At 36.3% G+C, this 21145-nt stretch overlaps 1 long non-coding RNA gene across 1 annotated transcript; it reads left to right on the forward strand.

The window, feature by feature from the left end:
• Positions 1–866: 866 nt before the first annotated feature.
• LOC118012259 lies at positions 867–19432 on the forward strand. The gene is made up of 3 exons (XR_004679656.1): positions 867–2652; positions 4642–4720; positions 19264–19432. It is a non-coding gene; the product is annotated as an uncharacterized LOC118012259 (long non-coding RNA).
• The last annotated feature ends 1713 nt before the right edge of the window (positions 19433–21145 follow it).

Here is a 21145-nt window from a genome sequence, read left to right on the forward strand (position 1 = left end):
TTTGCTTGTTTGTTGGCGATCTTTGTTTCCTGTCAACTTCTCTCACAGAAAAACTGTGGAAAGGCCAAGTGCCTCTCTTCACCACGTCAAAACAAGTGTCGGCTTGGGCTCGCGGACTTACTGAAGTCCAAGGAGTTGAGGAGGAAGATGAAAGAAAGGCGCGTAATTGGTATTTGTCAGAATGTCAAAACTGGAGAAGACCAAACTTCGTGAAGTGCTACTTTTATGCTTAAGAAAGTTATATATCGTGGTTTTGTTATGTATGAAAATGAATTGAGAAAGAACGTTTAATCTGTAAATTCCACAATGAAGTTGGACATGGAGAAATGAAGGAAAATAGAGCAAGGAATGGCTAGGAAAGTATAGAAATATTTGCTTGGATTTTAGAGTTTACAGGATGCTACAAGAAACAAATGATGTCAAGGTTCAGAACTATTATAAAAATGCGTTTGGGCATCCCCCCCCCCCTTTTTAAATCTCATTTAGTACAAAGACTATAAAATCGTATTCAAAATCGCACACCAACTTCTGATGGTTTACCAATATCTACCAGATCATATCAAAAATACAGACTAACTTTCCAGAACCACCATTATATTCTGGGCCTATGTATATGTACTGTGAAAATAGAAGGGGGTGCTGGGGTGCCTGGGTGGCTCAGTTGGTTAAGCGACTGCCTTCGGCTCAGGTCATGATCCTGGAGTCCCTGGATCGAGTCCCGCATCGGGCTCCCTGCTCGGCGGGGAGTCTGCTTCTCCCTCTCCTGCTCTCCCCTCTTGTGCTCTTTCTCTCTCTCACTCTCTCTCTCAAATAAATAAATAAAATCTTAAAAAAAAAAAAAAGAAAATAGAAGGGGTGCTAGAACATTGATACTAGCTTCTCATTGGCTTGAAATTTCACTTTATTCTTTTTTTGAATCTTCAAAGACTTTTCAGTCTTCAAGAGTCCTATAGGAAACTGCAGCTAACAATTTAATGGTCCTTCAGAATAGGCTAGAGCCTAGTTCCCTGTAGGAAAGGTAAGAGAGAGAGAGTGAGGGAAGTAGCAGGAGAGGAGGCTCTGAAAGGGGTGGTCAAAAGCCACACAGAACAAAATATGCTGTCTTCACAGTTTCATTCTGGCCCTGACAGACCCCGCCCTACTCATCTGGGGCTCCTAGCTTCAACTCCATTTTCTCCACACCCTGTTGCTGTCTCTATGTCCTTGCATCTCCGTTTATTGCTGTTCTTTCTGTCCAATACCTTCATGTATTTCAAGATCCATCTGAGTCAGAACTTTTCCTCAACCACATCTTTCCACCACTTCTGGTCACATCTCTCCCACAATTCCCTGATACACAACTGAATGTCTAGGTCTCTTAGTTGAGACTGAATTGTGCAGTAAATAATATGACTGGCCTTTGAGGGTATGTTTGACTTCCCAGCCACACTGTAAACTGTGAGAGATTAAAGAACATTATTCTGTATTCTTCTTGTACCCCTTACACTTTTAGTACAGTGCTAATCCCACCAGAAACATGACTTCTGTTGAGGTAAATGTCCTGCTCTTTATGTTCTTCAGGATGGACAAATGGATAAAGTATTTGCTTTATGTTGTTTCTCTAAGGCCTATTTTTTTTTTTTTAAGATTTATTTTAGAGAGCACGCATGCCAGCCTGAGTGAGGGGAGGGTCAGAGGGAGAGTGAGAATCTTAAGCAGGCTCCGCCCCCAGCTCAAAATCCCTTGGGTCTGGGTCTCACCACCCTGAGATCATGACCTGAGCCGAAATTAAGAGTCTGGCACTTATCTGACTGAGCCCCTCTAAGGGGTACCCCTCTAAGGCCTATTATTTATTATTTAGTTTTGTTGTTTAAATACTTTTAGACAACAAAGAATTTTTGGGAAAGGCAATGGTGAACCATATTTTATATTTAAAAACCAACCACCAGAGTCAAGCTATAAAGAAAGGGGGGGGGGTGAATGCCAGCAGGTGGTAATATTAGAATAGAATACAGAAATTGTTGAATCTCCAATAGCACAATTGTATGTTTTCTTCTACATGATAATTTTTAATGCAAAATGTTAAGGGCACAGAAATAGTAGGGAAGGAAATCCTTGAAACAGCAAGCTATTTAGAAATGTAAAGGGTTTTAATTGCATTCTCAACTTGGACATTTTTAAAAAATGTCCAAGTTGTTTTATTTATTTAGTAATGAAAGCCATATCACACATGAAGAGAGTCTAGTTATTTGCTTCTTCAAGGATTTCTTTCCCCAAAAAGTACTGTATTGTGGACCACACTGCAGAAGCTCTGCGTAAGGAATAATGTCTGATTCACCTATGCTTACAATGTAGAGGAACAAACAAATTTATATTAGATGTGGATAATTCCATCTAGCAAGTTGTAGTGGAAACAGTAGGGTCTTTGGTGTCAGACTGAAGTTTGAAATCTGTTTCTGTGTCTTTCTAGTTTTATGGCCTAAGGCAAGACAGCTATTATCTCGTCATCACATTCCTCATCTGTGAAATAGCAATCATGATAACAACCTTCCCAAACTGATGTGAGCATCACATGGAATCACATGGAAGTAGGTGCTCAGGATAGCTGCTGGAATTGTTATACTGCAGAAGGCAAAAATCAATTTTATAATAGGGAGATTGTTCTCATTACTGGTAAGTGACATCTATGTGCTTATGCAGATGAATTTTTTAAATGGCATAAATTCAGGCTAGGAAAGAAAACATACTCTGGTTAGACAGTTTTAAATGGAAAAGCTTAATCAGAAATGAAACATTATGCTCAGTTTAATTACTTTAGTTATTTTCTACTTTTCCAGACCTTAAATATGCCTCAAAATTACTAAACAAGATTTACTATTAAGTTAAGGCATTTTGTTCTAGTTATTGCATTGTTTGTCCAATAATATTTATGTAATCAAAATTTTATTTTATGCATCAAAATCTTAATAATACAGACTGATCAGAAAGTGGTAGCATTGCAGTTTACCACATTTTCACCCCTTGTTAAGACAAAAGGACGGTGGGAGGTATAAGTTAAGTAGAATTGCAAATTAAATAAATAGAGCAGCATTTTATATTTCAGTAAGATTGCCTGAGAAAAGAATTCTGTATGAAATAAGTTTGGAAAATACTATATATTATGTCCCCATCTCTCCCACCCCAATCCAGTCACAATGAATGTAAGAGACTTGAGAAGTAAATTCTCAAGATTTATTGGGAAAAAAAAAAGAAGAAGAAAACTGGTTAACTTCATTTTACCCCATATTTCTAAAATTCATTTGAACATGAAATCTTTTGGGCCAGCTCAATATAGCTACTAACATTTACAGGGATACCAGTGGAATAATTTGCAACAGGATAAAAGAGGATGAAAGGAAAATATTATTCAACAAATGAATTCTTTGAAAACTTTTAAGGTTTATTTACAAACCATATAAATGAATAATGAAAGGTGGTTAGTCTGACTTAAGATTTTTTTCTGATACATTTCTTTAAGTCATTATTAATCATGAAAGTATTTTTAGTTGTGTATATTTTAAAGTAATAAAATTCATCTGTATAGTCTATAACTTGAACCTGTGACTTATTCTTAGGGTTTTTCCACATTAGCAAAAATTTGGGGAGTATTATACTAGTTCATTGTCCTCCTAAGTAAGCAATAATATAGCATAACAATCTGCTATTTTGATTTCCCTTATTTTCTCACGTATACATCAGAAGGAGAAGCAGGTGTTAATACCACTGGAACTTTGCCTTGCAGATTATGTACATAATCTGGGTAAATTTACATATTTTCTAATTTGTGCATGTTGAAGACTTGTCATTTTATCATCCATTTCACTGTCCTCAGATCACAAGTTCTTCAGTTTGCCACATAATGCTAAATTTACCCTCTCTATGGTAAAACCTTGTAGATAGCTTGTTTTCTTTTCAGTGGCTCAATTCTTTGGTGTTTCTGAGCAACAGGTAAGAATAGCTCATCTATTCTTCATCAACAATTGACTGAGGCAAGATTATGTAACAGAATAAGCTTTATTTGGTCTGTTTCATGAATTCATGAAAGTTTAGATCAGTCCTCTTTTCTTTTTCTTTTCAGTCCTGCCCTAAAATATTGTTTTTAAAGATCTCTGACATTTTGAATCATAAAAGCTTTTGAAGAGGTACATCTATCGATATTAAATACTCAGATATTAAACATTTTTATGTGGTACACAACAAAACAAGAGGATGTCATTATTGCATTTCCCAGTTTTAATACTGTCCTATTATATGATCAATGTATTGATAGACATTTTCTTCCTATTTTAATCTCTAGCTCATGTCACACATATTTCCTATTTGAAGCCATTTAGCCCTTTAAAAAGTTTTATAATGCATATATTTGAAATTATATACTTGTAAATCTTCCTACTTCATTTTATGAGAATCAAAAGAGGTTGGTGACTAGATGAACCATATCTAATACAGATGTATCTTTAAAAGCTTTAAATGGTACTGACCTCATAGACAGTTCTTTAACACACACATACACACACACAATGTCTTTTTTAAAAATAATTCTTATGTGTGCCTGAACCTGAATAAATATAAACTGCACTGCCTCTCCCACCACATTTCCCTTCTCTAATCTCCTTTCTGCAGCTCCTTCATGCCCATCTCAGAACAAACACAATCTGCATTCAGAACAGGACCATTTACAAGTTCAATGGAGTTATTTTGGGTGAGTCATTGAAAACACAGTACAAAACCTTTCCTCACTCACCAGAAATGCATTTTTAAAATAAAGCCAAAGTGAACAAGGCTTGGCAAGTTTGAGGGTGGACAAAATGGGGAGAGAGCGGGGTTTCTGCCAGACTCAGACAGGATTTTGCTAAACCATTTTTGTCTATTCCTTACATTTAACTCTACCAATTTTTCTTACCATCACTGACCAAAAAGTGTAAGATTGAGCAGGTGGGACATCAAAATAAGGACACTTCAATTCAACCACCACTGTGATACTGAGTAGAACCAGCAGATCCCTTATATCTTAGCATCAGTTAAGTCCCCCTTTTTGTCATTCTTTAATTCAGAAGCTATAAGATGTATCCACTGAATAATCTCTTTATGCTAATTAAATCAATTTTGACAAATTAATAACTTTAGGCATTTTTTAGAAAGTTGTATATAAATTTGGTATACAAGTCTTTAAAATTGCTTTTAAAATAAGAGAAGTTCCATGAGAGTTAATTAAACAATAAAATATTAAAGGAAATAGAGCTATAGAGACAGAAAATAATAAGCTAATTCCTAAAAAAAACTTTTGAAATTGAATTAATATAATGAAAGTCTATACAATGGCTTGATACATTTTAGACATTTAACAATCAGGTATTCAAGATTTATGAATCAGTGTAGATTCTTCTTTATCTATATAACATATTACTCACCCTTTATCCTGCAGAGAACTTTTTAGCAGAAATACAAGTAATTACTCTTCCACAACTTGGTACAAATCAGTTGAGGCTCACATCTCATGAATGAGGAGAAACCTAGAAAAAAATCAATAAAGGGAGATTCTTAAACATATAATGATAATTCAGAATTCCTTTGCTATAAAATTTGATAGGCCTTTCCAGGTTGACCCAGCAAGTTACTGTGTGGTAATTGACACAACCTGTAGGCGGCCCTACAGTTAGAATTGTTCACAAGGGGTCTGTCTGAAAGCTGCGGGGACAAGCCAGGTTCTACTAGATGGAACTATGCAAATGTTCTCCTTGAACTCCCTGCAAATTATCAGTTTCCACAAGTCAGGGTGACAATTATTGGTTAAATGGAATGAAAACTCTGTGAAAGTTAATCTGGCTATGAAAGCACTGGGGTCATAATAAACAAACACATATTTCCTGCTGTAGTTTAAGAGCATAGCCAAAAACTCTGGTTTCCCACATTTGGGGAATTTTTTCCTTTTCTTTTATGGTTAGGCAATTGTTTCTAAATTATAAAATAAGTACTTATACAGCCTTCAAAGCTTATCTCGACTATCTAAGAATGATTTTATCACATTTAGTTGTATTTAAATATAATCAACAAATGATCAAAAGTTAAAGGAACTAAATATCTATTGATGGGAACCCAAAACTAAGAACTTCCCCACAATCTTATTTCAAATCCAACAGAAAAATGAAACAAACCTCCATTAAAATTTCTCTGGAGCGGGCAAGAAAGGTAGCATAGTTGGCCTGGATTACATTAGCACTAAAGCAAACAGCTTAAAGTTCTGTTTATTAATAGACTGTTATTATATAAAAGAACTACAGGGTAAAGGTCAACACACAGGTTGTTTTGGTTAATTTTTAAAAAATCCCCTGAGCCTGTGTCTTTCCAATTTTTTTACTAGTCAGCCAAGTTGGCACCTTAAAACCTTTAACTACTGTAATTATTATAATAGTGCTGATATTCAATTTGGACAAGTGGTAGTAGAAGAACAATTATTTCAGGGGACCCAAGGAAATAACAATGTTGAAAATGGATACTTTTGATTGAGCACTTGCTTTGTGCCAGACACTGTACTTAGGATTGGATTTACAGTGTCTCATTTAATACAACTCTATAAGGACTTGTATTATTCTCACTTTATAGTTAGGGAAACTGAGCTTCAGAGAGGTTAATACTTGCCCCAGGCCATGGACTAATAAGTGGCAGAGTGGAACCAGGACTTTTCCCCTGCAAAGTCTACGCTCTCACCTAAGATGTGTGACTGTCTCCTAGTACTCCAGATCCACTGTTAGAGAAACATTAGTAATCACTCTCTTCGGACTGAGGAGATTCTTCACATATAGCTGATGGGCAGAGGGTCAGTGTGACTCAGAACTGGAAGGAATCCTAGGGAGCCAATTACCTACTACAACTCCCTCATTTTATAAAGGGAGGGAAACTAAGCTCAGAAACTTTAAGTAGCCTGCTCAAGGTTGGCTATCTAGTTAGTGACAGAATTAATTAGGGACAAGGATCCAGATCTCAAAGCCCTACAAACATTGAGAAAGGCAAAGGTAGAAAAACTGCTTTTATCTTATCAAATGTTCTGAAGAACTTGGAGAATATAAAAACAAAGATTTTAGTATCTAGGCTTCTTAAGGGGATGTAATATTACAATTTATCAGTAAAGGTGATACCTCTGGCCCAAAATTTATAGCTGCACCTAGCCATCTTTCTGGAGAGGACTCAAGGTTGGGGACAGTGAGAATCTCTGCAAACTTGAGTATATCATTCAATTAATTTTTGAGTCCTTCTAGGATAACATCCTATATTCTGTTAGATACAAAAACCCAAGACTGTAGCATCCCTGGCCCAGCCACATTCTTGTACTCAGAGAACTTTCTCAGGGGGCATCACACTCTTGATCAAGAAGAGAGAATTGTTGCTTCTTAACCTAAAATCTGGTCTTCCAAGTAAGCCTTAATTGCCTAATAGGAGACCTGAAGTTTTAAGACTTCACCTTTCACCTAAAAACTATTTAAAATTCTATTTTAAAGAGAAACAATATTCAGAAAGTTTTTCTGAAGGGTAATATTCCGCCACTACTGTGACTAATATATATGTGAGTATTTCAATGTGTTAATATTTAGCCATTCTTTAAAGCAGACCAGCAAAGACCTGGGTGTCTCAATAGTACCAAATGATTTCCAAAAAGATGGTTTTTACAAAATCTCTCTGATTTGTAAAATGGCATCTGTCTATATTGATTCTCAATATGAGCAATGATGTGAAATGAGATGCGTTTTTTCTAATAAGGAGTCTTCCCAGAAGTTGTTAAGTACATCACCCTGTGTTCTCTTTAGGAGAAACTCAGAAGAAATATCTTTTTACAATATTTTTTCCAAGATGAGTTGAAATTACTGGGACATTTTATTCTAATCTCCTGGGCACCAGGACTTGGATAACTAACAAAGTTTCTGTTTTTAACATTGGTTACTAGAAAATTGAAAGCCAAATGTGTGGCTCACCCGGGTAGATGAGTAGGTCATCATGGTATGCATTCTAAACCTTATTCATAGCTCTACTTTGTCCCCACCCTTTTTTTCTTCTTCTTCTATTTTTTCTTTTCTCAAAATAATATTTTATAATTTTGTATATTCTTTTTCTGCACTATGACAAGGAAAAGCTAAATATATAAGAATAGTATGCAAAATTATGTTTACTATACAAATATATATATATCCATAGAAGAATATTAGGAGGGAAATAAAGCTGCTCCATTACAATGACAATATTATGGCTTTTTCTTTTATTTTCCAAACTTCTTGAAATTGCATTTACAATTTAGGGAGAAAAAGTTATTTGAACTTTGAAAACTCTAGCTTTTTATTCCAGAGATAGAAGTATGGGAAATATTTGCAACCCCCCCCCCCCACAATGTACTTCAGTTTGATTATGTTAAAGCAAGTGAGGAACTGTCATAAAGTGAGGTTGGAATGGTAGGTGAGATCCAAATTTCAAAGGCCTTGGTGTGCTATCCTAAAATTGTGTTATTGCAAGTGGGAAGTTAGAGGCACCTTTCAGTTTTTAACTAAAGTGCTTTATTGAAAGATAACTAGTAACTAGCTGAAAGAGTCAGACATGGGAAGTTGTTAGGCAAAGGAGCTAGTTAGGAGGCTTATTAGTATGGGGCTTGGGGATACAGAGGTTAATACAGACTCAAGTTAGACTGGTAGGAATAGGGGCTGCAATCAGATTTGACAAATTGGAAATGGGTGGGAAGAAAGAAATGGAATGATCTTCAAGGTTTTTTCTACTTGTAGGTGCATGGATAGGTATTGGTGTTATTCAACATGATAGAGAATTTAGGAAAATTTGGGATTTGGCATTAATTTGTTTAGGAGTAAGAAGAACAAGAGAGAGGAAAGGAAATGAGTTCATTATAGGACATATTAGATATGAGGTACTTATAAATATTCTGATGGAAATGTAGCCCCAAGCATTCAAAAATACAGTACAGAGCTGAAACTCTGGATGAAAGTTTGGCTTAAATATTATTATAAGGTATGTGTGTGCTTGGACTCACTAACACTAGACAGCCATGTTTCTATTTCCCAAGTAAACTATTCCCAATATATCAAAGCAGTAGTCATCAATGACTTCTAAAATGCTAAATCCTCTGGATCCTTTTCAGCACTCTTTTTATAGTTATCTTTATAGCTTTTGCAGGACTGACTATTCCTCTCATTTCTTTCTTGATCTTATATTTTCCTCTTCTCCTACTTCTCAGTCCCCTTCACTGGTTTTCATTCTTTTACCAGCTTTATTGTTGTGTTCTTGAGAGTTTCCCTCTCTTAAGTGTACACAATCTCCCTGGCTGAGGTGGAGAAGACTGAGAGTGGAGAAGTTTGGGGAGAAACAAAAGTTTGTCAAATGTATTAAGTTTGAAAGCCTGTTAGACATCCAAGGGGATATGTTGTGCAGGCATTTAGATACATGAATATAGAGTTCAAGGGAAAAATCTGGACTGGAATATAAATTTAAGAGTCATCAGCATATAAATAGTATCTACAGCTAAAAAACTAATTGGGGCCAGCAGGGGGGAATTGGTGGAAGAATGGTAAAAAGAGATGTCTGAGGATAGTGCTTGGAGTTTTCCACATTTTAAAGACAAATAAATGAGAAGAATCCAGCAAAAGAGGCTAAGAATGATCAGTTAGTGCAACCAGCAAAGTGGGAAGAGAACTAAGAGAAGTGGTATCTTGAAGGCTACTGAAAAAAGGGTTTAAAAGAGGAGGAAATGATCAACTCTACCAACTTCCTGAGAAGTTGATTAAGATGAAGACTGAGAATTGACCTCTGGGTCTGGCAGTACAGATATTAGTGCTGCCCTTGATAATAATTGCAGTGGAATGATGAACAGTGAAGCCTTGACTGTAGTAGGACTCTCTGGGGCCGGTTTCTTTTTAGAAGAGGGAAACAGGAAACAGCAGGGGCAGTCAAACTAAAACAATTAATTGGTTAAGATAGAACAAAAGAGCAAGAAAACCATTATATAGATATATGGCCATTCAAGATCATGATTATCTGTGTCTGGAAAAGGTTGGGGAAAAACCAGTTTCTAAAGCTTTGACCCCTCTGAGTTTATTTCCACTTAATTTTAATATTAGACCTTCTTATAATTACTGTCATTTGTCAAGTCATGAGAGAGGTAAAGATAGAAACAGTAAATGTAGACATCTAATGAAGAGAAGGATAAAGATAGGAAAATAGTTAAAAGGAAATACAGAGTTGAAGAAGGATTTCTGGTTATTTTTTTGAGGAATAAACCATGTTTATTGGTTAAAGACAAGAGCAAGTAGACAGAAAAAGGTTAAATATACACAGAAAAGGTTAGGTATTTGACGGATAAGATCTTGAGAAAGGGAGGAAAATTTATTTCATTTAGGTCATTTCTTAGATTGGAAAGAGATACAATGTACCAATGTAGTTAAATTTTCAGGGTAAGATAATTTTTTTTTGAAGATTTTATTCATTTGACAGAGAGAGAACACAAGCAGGAGGAGTGGCAGGCAGAGGGAGAGGGAGAAACAGACTCCACGCTGAGCAGGGAGCCTGATGTAGGACTCAATCCCAGGACTCTGGGATCATGACCTGAGCCAAAGGCAGACACTTAACCAGCTGAGCCACCCAGGCACCCCCAGGGGAAGATAATTTAAAGGAATTCACACCTAATGTCCTACATATGCTCTGAGAATTAGGCCAGATCATCGCTAAAGAAATGGATCATGAGCTGGTTGGAGAATTTAAAAGAGTAAAGGTTTGGCATAGTTGTTATTAAAAATGGAAACAAAACTATAGGGGAGAAGTAAAATATTTATTTAATCATTATATATCCCTCTAAGTACCTTATAAATATCAGCTCATTTATTCATCATATGTCTGTGAGATATGCTTGACTATTATTCCCTCTTTGCAGATGAAGAAAATGAGGCACAAAGTGATTATGCTATTTTTCTAAGGGTACCCAGCCAGTAAGTGGAGGATCCTGAAACTGAGCTTCTGTGGTCTAGCTCCAGAGTCCATGCTCTTAACTCCTTTACAATGCTGATTGATGGCAGTGGCCTGACTTCACTTAGCAGGTTTAGGTACATAGATGTTGAATTTCAAAAGACAAAACTTTACACCCATCCAGGATAGGAGCTCAGAGGTTGAGTATGATGGAAGTTGAGATTAGTTGATGAGATAAGCCATAGCATGTAGGGTTAGATGGAAGACATAGGGCAGGAGGGAAAGAATCTGGGTCATGTAGGGGTTCAGGGACTTGAATCTTTGTTATATTCTTAAGGTTTAGGTTCCTTTGAAATCAAATAGTTTGATAGAAATAAGGAAGAGGGATCATTGAAAACAGCAGGAACTCAGAATAAGAGAGTAACATTGTGAAGTGTCATTAAGAAGGGTAAAGAGTTGCTGGGGAGGGCTAGGTAGCATTGGAGTATGGCACTGGTTGTAGATCACTGAAATCCAAAGAAGTTAAAGGCCTGTGCAGCAAAAGAGGTCAAGAAATGATGAGTCTAGGGTGTTGGGTGGGGCACATCTATAAATATTGAAGTCACTTATGAATCACTCAAGATGAGACAGGAAATGGGGTGGAGAAAACGGCTGCAGAAACCAGTGGATTGCAATGTGAACGTGTTGAGGGAATGAAAGATGGCGTAAGAGAGACCAGACAGACATAATGAACATACTCCAAGAAGTGCAGTCATATAGGTCAACCTTTCCTGTAGCCACCTGCCTCTGGCAGTGTGATAGGGAAGCCAAAAGTGCCATGGCACTAATATGCCTAAATTGGCAGCTTTCCTGAAGAGCTTTTTAAAGAGGTTGAACTGTTGAAATGATTAAAGCTTTAAATTACCTCAGAGGTCCAGCACATTAGTAAAGTAAATATTAACACAGTTTAGTTTATCTAGCCCATATAAAACCATTACCATTTAAGTACAAATATGGCCCTATGGATATTTTAAGTTTTCAAAGGTGGGAGAGTGGAAGGAGGAAGAGAACATAGAAAACTGAGGTATAATTTGGCCATGCATACTGTGAACAACTGACATAGAGGAGGAGGGAAGAACCAGCAACCATGAACATGGAGAACCTCTTACATGTGCCCTAGGAATAGTGGCATGTGGAAAGGGGAAATGTGCAAATGAGCCATACTCCTCCCTTAGTTCAGAATACTCAGTAAAATTTGTTATTTTAGATGCAGTGATAGGGGCTTTCCCAGTTCCAACAAAGAGACTCAAAGACAAAAAATAAATTTTTACAGAAAAGAAATCCTACCCCTGAATCAGAAGGCAGGCTGAATTACCTACTATGATATAATTAACTACTTAATATTAGAGGAAATTATGTTTCAATCAACAAAAATTCAGATTTGCCCTTGGAGACCTATATTGCTGGTTACCTACCAAACCACCACTCCTCCACCTTCTTCCTTACCAACAGAATCCTTATTATGCCACTGGATATTGGCATCTACATATGACACCAAGAGATAAGGCAGCCATCTTGTGACCATAAGTGGAGCTAGCCTAGAAAGAAAAACCAAGATGCTAATAAGTTTCCCAGATTTAGGAAACAGGAATACAGGGACCCAGCTAAATATGAGATTTCAGATAATGGATAATATCACAAGGGATATATATCATTTAACTAAAATTCAGATTTAACTTGATGTCCTGTATTTACTCTGACAACCCTAGATACTCAGGATGACAAAATGGAAAGTTAGATCCTGTCATTGATGAAGTAATTGAGCTGCTGAATTAAACAACTCTGTGACCACCTTAACTCAAAACATTTTAGTATCAGATAAATCTTCCTTAGTGTTAAGCCAGTTCTTTTTGCATTTTCTGTTACTTACAGCCAAAGGCATCCTAACTAATGCAGTTTTGTCAGCCCTCTCATTGAGCAAGTCAATACACATATTGTTCATCCCTAAGTATCAACTTACAAATTCTAATTAGTATTTTCAAAAGGTTTCTTTGTGAAAGTTCTTTTAGTATGACATACATCTATGTTTTCAGAATTCAAAGTTTTCCATCTTTGTGTAGTACTCCATAAAAGTTATTTTCATGAAATGTATAACATGAAACGTCTTTCTCTGTACAGTTTAGCTGGATTAGATGATCTCTAAGATCTATTCTAGTTCAGAAAATATTAGTTATTATAGAACAAAAGTAGATGTGAAATAAAGATAGGCACCTGACAATAAGGCCATACAATAAAAATTATCCAGTGTTAAAGTTAATTATGTAACAAAGGGCTTCTTCTGACAGCAGTTACTTGTTTTAAGAATTAGCAGAATTATATTCATAATACCACCATTATGAAAAACAGTAATACAACAATTTTGATGTGATGTTTCTTGAGTTACAAACAGAAATTAGAATGAAGTCTTTTATCCATATAAATATGTAGCTTTTATTCTTAATATCCTAAAAGTACAGAGTAATCTTGGGCAAAAGAAAACAAGATAAGTGATGGAAAATTTCTAAATGATTATATTCACAGGCTGTGTGGTTCTGGAAGCACCAAAAGCTGGCATTTTCCATCTGTTTCCAGTGGCTTATCAGAGGCCTAAGTCAGTTTGTGCATGCTCTTAAAATTCTGGGTTTTTTTTTACCATGAGTGTAACCACAGTGATTGGAGAACGGAGTGATCTTTACATGAACTGACCTCCCCTGGTCAATGGGAAAATAGCTTATGCTAACAGACAGGAACATGGTGATATACATGGTGATATACATTTGTGTGCATGTGTGCACAGTTCTGTGAGTGTGTGTGCACACTTCTGCTTGTGAGTGATCCAGAGGTTATTAGATCAAGAAGCCTCTGCTTTTTCCCCATGCTCATGCACAAGACAGAGCTAGCTGCACAAGACCAGAGCAGCAGAAGTCAGTTTTCAGAGCTGGAAAACGGAGTGAGGTTATTGAAACCTTTATAATCAACATTATCTGGCATATCAGTACTCTTCAAAACTATGTTCTGATCTGAAACCAGCCATCTCACCACTCTCCTCTCCTCCCTCTCCTAAGAGTCTTATTCAAATGCAGTTCAGCTCTCCTTCCAAGACTGCTTTCTAAGAAAACAAAAACACTGCAGTTATAGAAGCCATTCATTTTAGAATATGTCCAATTACCACTATTCTCACTCAAGCATATCTCCTGACAGACTTCCCTATGCACACTTCTCAACAAGCATATCACAGTATTTATCCAGCAAAACCAGGTAACTCCCAAGAAGGAAAAAAATTTGCTCCTTAAAAAAATAATTTTCAGGGTGCCTGGGTGGCTCAGCGGTTAAGCGACTGCTTTCGTCTCAGGTCATGATCGTGGAGTCCCGGGATCGAGTCCTGGAGATCGGGCTCCCTGCTCAGCGGGGAGTCTGCTTCTCCCTCTGGCCCTCCCCCCTCTCATGTGCTCTTTCTCTCTCTCATTCTCTCTCTCTCTCAAATAAACAAATAAAATCTTAAAAAAAATTTTTTTTTCTCTGTCATTGATTTTTTTAGATCCTATACCAGGTTTTAGAAAGGAAAACCATGGCATATGTGTGCATGCATAGCCATAGACCTCCACAATGAACTTGGGAAAAGAAAAAGAAAGGAGGGGAGGAAACATGTAACATTTCAGCTGGGTGGTCTGAAGACACTAGAGATTGAAAAAATAGAAGTTTAAAAATCTTTTTTTGTGAGATAATTTTCATTTGAGATCTTTTTTATGTATATACAGGATGTATTACTTTTAAAAAATGGTTTAAGTTTTCCCCTAAAAATTAATAATCATACTATAAACTCTTTCTAAAGACCATTTATTGATTTGACCTTGGAAGGATATTTCCAGTTCATTGATTACTTTTTTATATTACTTATTTTAATATACTAGGTAAAATTTTGTCTCCACATCTTCAATAGTGAAAAAACAGAAATAAAAGCTATAAATGGAAAAGAACACTTCTCCAGAGTCATTTAATTCAAATTTTCCTAAGAACGTTCTTTCCTCAATTTTAATTGTCTAATAATATCCATTATTTTTCTAATGTATACAAATATTTCTACGCTACCCTAGGAGAGACTATTTCAAATATTTCACAAACCCAGAGCATTTACTATTAAGCAAAATTTCTTATTTTCCAGATGCTTTAAAAAGGGATGATAGGGGGGTGCCTAGGTGGCTCAGTTGGTTGAGCAGCTGCCTTCAGCTTAGATCATGATCTCAGGGTCCTGTGATTGAGCCCCACATTGTGCATCCTGCTCAGGGGGGAGTCTGCTTCTCCCTCTCCCTCTTCCTCTCCCCCACTCCTGCTTATGCTCACTCTCTCTCTCTCAAATAAATAAAATCTTTAAAAAGAGGGAGGATGATAGGGGTGCCCTGGTGGCGCAGTCGGTTAAGCATCCGACTCTTGATTTCAGCTCAGGTCATGATGTCAGGGTCATGGGATCCAGCCCTGCATGGGGCTCCACACTGGGCATGGAGCCTGCTTGGGATTCTCTCCCTCTCCCTCTGTTTTTCCCCTCCCTCCCCCACCTGATCATGTTCACTCTCTCTCAAAAAAAAAAAAAAAAGGATGATAAAAACTAAAAACTATATGTAATATATAAATCTGATGCACAAGAGGTGGATTAGGTCATAGTGTATGCCTGTTACTTTTATTTTTTATTTTTTTGCCAGCACAATTGCAAAAGTATAAAATGTCTGTGTGTCCATTATTGCATATGTGGTTTTAATCTATGAAAACAGGGGTGCCTAGGTAGCTCAGTCAGTTAAGTGTCCAACTCTTGTTTTCGGCTCAGGTCATGATCTCATGAGTCATGAGATCAAACCCTGGGTGGAGCTCTACACTGAGCGGTGAGTCTGCTAGAAGATTTTCTCCCTTCGCCCCTCCTCCCCTTGCATGTACACACACAAACACTCTCTCTCTCTCAAATAAATAAATCTTTAAAATAAATCTATGAAGACGATCTAGTATCTTTTGATACTTCCATCACCAGTAATTTAAGACACTACAGAAAAGTGCCTTGCAGAATACACTGCTAGCTTATTAGCACTAAAACACTTGTTGAGTACCAAAGGTAGTACCCATTACCCCTTTTGCATACTTTAAATTCAGTGTCCTCTTCTATTGCCTTCAAAGTACTTCTTCAAAATAACCCCATTTTACCAACTCAAGCTTATATATCACGGACACAAACACTCCTCTCCATTTGGATCTATCTTTCTCTTCAATAAACATGCTTTCCCCTCCTCAGCTCTGTTGTTCCCTCCACCAGGAATGTCATTTCCTTTATCTCTACTCTTACTGGAGCACCTCATTTCCAGAAAGCTTTTTTGAGTGTTTTGCCCATATGGTGCTCTTACTGTCAATATGTCCATACAGCATTCCATCGTTCTGATTTCTGTTAGTTTATTCTTATGTTTTTCTGTAGGCTCCACCTGCCCTTGTATTCTGAAACACATTGGAAGTTCCTCTACCAAACTTTGTTTATTCATTGTTCATTTCTGTAGGATGCAAACTTCTAGAACCATCAAGTCAATAACCATAGTATATAAAAAAAGAAAAATAATAAAAGTTTTATTGTACAGAAACCACATTCAGAACCCCTTTTCCCTTATTTTGAAATGCAATTTCTAGGTGTTTCTCATGGTAGTTACTAACAGGGACATTATTTCAAATTTGGGTCCCCATAATATACCCCCTCTTTTCTTCCCATGGTACATGAGATACTACAGTGGTTTTCAAATTTATTTTTTTTAGGGACAGAATTTTTCTTTTCTTTTTAAGCTCATTCTTACCCAGAATTTCAAATATGTCAAAGAGATGCAAGCTGAGCACTCTTGTTAAAGAGATTGCAGTGCATAAGGGGAACGTGAGTGTCCTACCTGCCTAACCCTTCCACAGCCCCACCAGTGGCTCCTGTGGCTCCTTGGAGGAACTCTGGAGGCCCTTTGTAGAAACTGAGAAACCCTGGCCTTGGCTCTGCCATCTTGACTCTGTTCAGCTTGAGCAAGTCTCTTTCCTCAACCTTAAAAACAATGAACTTGATTGGGGCGCCTGGGTGGCTCAGTCATTAAGCCTCAGCTGTAGGCTCAGGTCACGATCCCAGGGTCCTGGGATCGAGCCCCGCATTGGGCTCCCTGCTCAACGGGAAGCCTGCTTCTCCCTGCCCCACTCCCCCTGCTTGTGTTCCCTCTCTCGCTGTGTCTCTCTCTGTCAAATAAATAAAATCTTTAAAAACAAAAAACAATGAACTTGATCTTCAGAGACCATTCATAGAAATTGCAAAGCACCACACTCAGAACAAATGAAAAAAAAAATTCATGCCTATTTTGGTGTTCTATTGTTGTATTGGGTCATACTTTTAGATACTTTCTTAGGACAAAAACTGGTTGATGTTTGATAAAAATTAGTACTGAATGTTGGTTATAGATTTGAACTTTTTTTGTTTGTTTGTTTACCTAGATTCTGCTTTGTATTATTATCAGTAAATTTCACTTTTGAAAACTCTAGTTTGAGGTAGCATTTCAAAAAAAGAAACCAAAGTTTGTATTCAACATTCACAACTTCTAATCTTTTGTATTCCTTCAAGAAAGCAAGCAGTGTAACATAGTGTTCCTACACAGAAACAATCTGGTATAAATATCATAGATACTTGTTTTGGTGGGTGTTCATTTACAGATTGTGTGAAGAAATACACAAACTCAGTATCAGGAAAATACCATTAAAGAGTTCTATCATTCTAGTTAATAAAAAATATTGATGAACTTGGGACATTTTGACTATATTTTAAAACTATTTCTATGGGGCACTGATTCATTTGTAAATGGAAAAAGTCAGGCAAAATACCAAAACAGTAAGTACTACTTGATTCCAAGCAACCTGTTAAATAAACTGTAGCTGCTTTTAACTGCAGAGTACTTAAATCTAGCTGTCTATAATTTTTTAAGAATTCCTGGCTTCCCCAGCAGATAAACTTGACTCAGCTGTCAACATAAAAGTCCCTTACCTGTCAGTTTGGCTTAATCAAAACAGTTTTGTTGTTGTTTTTTTTTTTTTAATTTGAGACAGAGAGAATGAGAGAGCCAGAGAGCACATGAGAGGGGGGAGGGTCAGAGGGAGAAGCAGGCTCCCTGCCGAGCGGGGAGCCCGATGCGGGACTCGATCCCAGGACTCCAGGATCATGACCTGAGCCGAAGGCAGTCGCTTAACCAACTGAGCCACCCAGGCGCCCAATCAAAACAGTTTTTGATGCTACTAATCTTCTACCAAAATTTTTCATTTTACAAATTAGATTTATAACATGAAAATCTCAATTAAAAAACCCATTTAACTCGTGTATGTGTGTACGTGTATATGTATGTATATAGACATATAAATTTAGAAATATTGTTAAATAAAATTACTTCTAGTGAATTAAACTTTGCAAATAAAAGTAGTATATTTAGATAAGTTATTGAAAATTTATTTTGTTTTTACCATAGTGCCCTCATTACTAAAAGGTTACATAAAATTTTAAATACACTTAAATTAAGAATCATTCAGTCCGGGGCGCCTGGGTGGCTCAGTCATTAAGCGTCTGCCTTCGGCTCAGGTCATGATCCCAGGGTCCTGGGATCGAGCCCCGCATTGGACTCCCTGCTCTGCGGGAAGCCTGCTTCTCCCTCTCCCACTCCTCCCTGCTTGTGTTCCCTCTCTTGCTGTGTCTCTGTCAAATAAATAAAATCTTTTTTAAAAAAAAGAATCATTCAGTCCATGCACATTTTTATTCATTCAATAAATAGTTATGTTGTACTTTGACCCAGATAGGAATTGAGTACTGAGATTTTGTTTCTGATACTCAGGAACTTGCAAACTAATGAAGATCATAATGTGGAACTACAGTATAATTATTATTTTAGTGACACAGGCCAGTGTTTTAACATACCACCTAAAGAAATGTCAAAAAGCAAATGAGGTCTGAAATGAATCAAAGGAGAACTTTTTTTGCCTGGAGAAGCAGTGAGAGACTCCTAGTCATACTTTGTTTCCCTCCTTCTGCAGAACCAACATCAGCCAGCTTTAAAAGCACTGTTATTGGGGGAGGGGGGAAGCCTGGCAAGGGTGAGAATAGTGATTTTGATTTGAGAAAGCCTGAAGTAGAAGGGAAGGATAAAGAAGTAAGATAAGGGGAAAATAAAAAGAGGAACTAACATTTATGGAATACTTAGCAATTGAGTTTTTATGTCTATTATGACACTGTGTTTCTTCTTAAAGGGAACTTGCTAGAAAGCTGTTGAAACCACTGAGGTAGAAGAAGAAGAAACTGGACAAATAAACTACAATTCTTTATCTTGGCTCTATTCAACCTTGTCCCTATTGACCAGTCTTTGAGGAAAAAGTATCTAGTACCAAACTAACAGAGAATGTCAAGTAAGATTTTCTTTCAAACTGTATTTATGTCTTGAATTTAGTAGGTCATCAATGTTTTTATTTGGTTTAATTAAGCAAAATAAGGAAAAATGAGTAAATAAAGGTAATGCTCAGAAGATATAGAATGAGTTTTTGGGCTAGAAGCCACCCATTAAGCTCTTACTATTGATAAGGCCTGCAAGAATTATAGTACAGTCATAAAAAGACACTTGAAAGTTGGTTGCATAAGCCTTTTTAGGAAAATGTTGAGTTTGGGGTCTTTAAAGAAAAGATCTCATTATTTTTCAATAGTTCAAATACTTCAAAATAAAAACTAAAAGCAAAGCATTCTGACAGTTAAAATGTAGTTTCATTTAAAAAAAAAACTCTAATTTTACTATACATTTGTGTTTCATTTATCTACATCAGTTCTTTATTTTATTCTCCAAATTAAATTGCCCTGAAATTTCTAGCACTAATAAAGGGGAGTCTGGGTTTTACAGTTTCTCTAAAGTTAACTATCTTAAGAGTAGAAAATCAAGGGACAGGCAATATTTTGAAGTTATGTATGTCTTCCAGAAAATCTGTATTTAGTTCATCTGTACGTTCAACTGGTGAGAATCTATTATCAATGGTACAGTTTTATATTACATATAATAGAATTATAGCACATCTTGTCCGAGGAGGACGTTTCTAAAGAAAAGAGCCAGATATTTGTACTCAAGTGTAAAACTCCCTAATAGGAAATAATGTTCAAAAGTAAGGTTCAATGAGCCTTAGTGCATATTTTAAGGCTTTAAGAATTATTTAGTATTTGTTTCTATTAAGAGCTAGCTAAGTACAAGCTAACCTTAAATGTTGGTAGGAATGGAACTGCATGCTATACTAAATTAGAACTGTATTAGTTCTACTTTAAGAGGAGACTTTTTGTACCTCTCTGAATTCATGCTAGTCACATCATTACCAATAAAACAAAACTTCCCTAATTATTTTACTGTAAGCATAAATATTTTGATACACTCCTTCCTATATTATAAAACAAAATATTAACACTATATGCTGTGAAATTCTATATTTCACCTCTCCTGGTATTCAGATTTCTCATGGAAAATGTACATATGATGTATCACATACTATTAAATTTGACATCATAAAATGGGAAAAACAGTTTTAAATTACTTCTTTATGGTTTTTAAGGACAGATTGCTGCACAAAGGGTCAGACTTTTTGTTGTTGTTAAGAGGCCAGATTAGTAAATGTTTTAGGCTTTTTGACCCTAATGGTCTCTGTCACTACTCAGTTCTGCCATGTATCACAAAAAACAGCCATAGCAATACGTAAATGAATGAGTAGTGCTATCTTTCAATAAAACTTTATTTTCAAGCAGGTCAGTAGTTGTTAAGAGGCCAGATTTGGCCTCTGGGCCATAGTTTACTGACTAGTTGTAGAACATGAACTTTTTACATTTTCTCTGTTTAACAAAGATGATTTTGAACCACATTTCCCACTCTCTCTAGATATTATATATGATATATATTATCATTATATATATGGTTGTTATTAATATGTTATATGTTACATATAACATTTTCATATATTGAGATTTTTGAGCATCAAATACATGGGAAAGCACTTTAAAAACTAGAAGTATTGGTTAAAGAGTACAAACTTCCAGTTGAAGATGGATAAGTTCTGGAAATTATTTTATAGCATGGTGATTACAGCTTATAATTCTGTATTATACTTG

The sequence above is a fragment of the Mirounga leonina genome, unplaced genomic scaffold (assembly GCF_011800145.1).
Source record: "Mirounga leonina isolate KUSES-001 unplaced genomic scaffold, KU_Mleo_1.0 Mir_151, whole genome shotgun sequence".
Lineage (NCBI taxonomy): Eukaryota > Metazoa > Chordata > Mammalia > Carnivora > Phocidae > Mirounga > Mirounga leonina.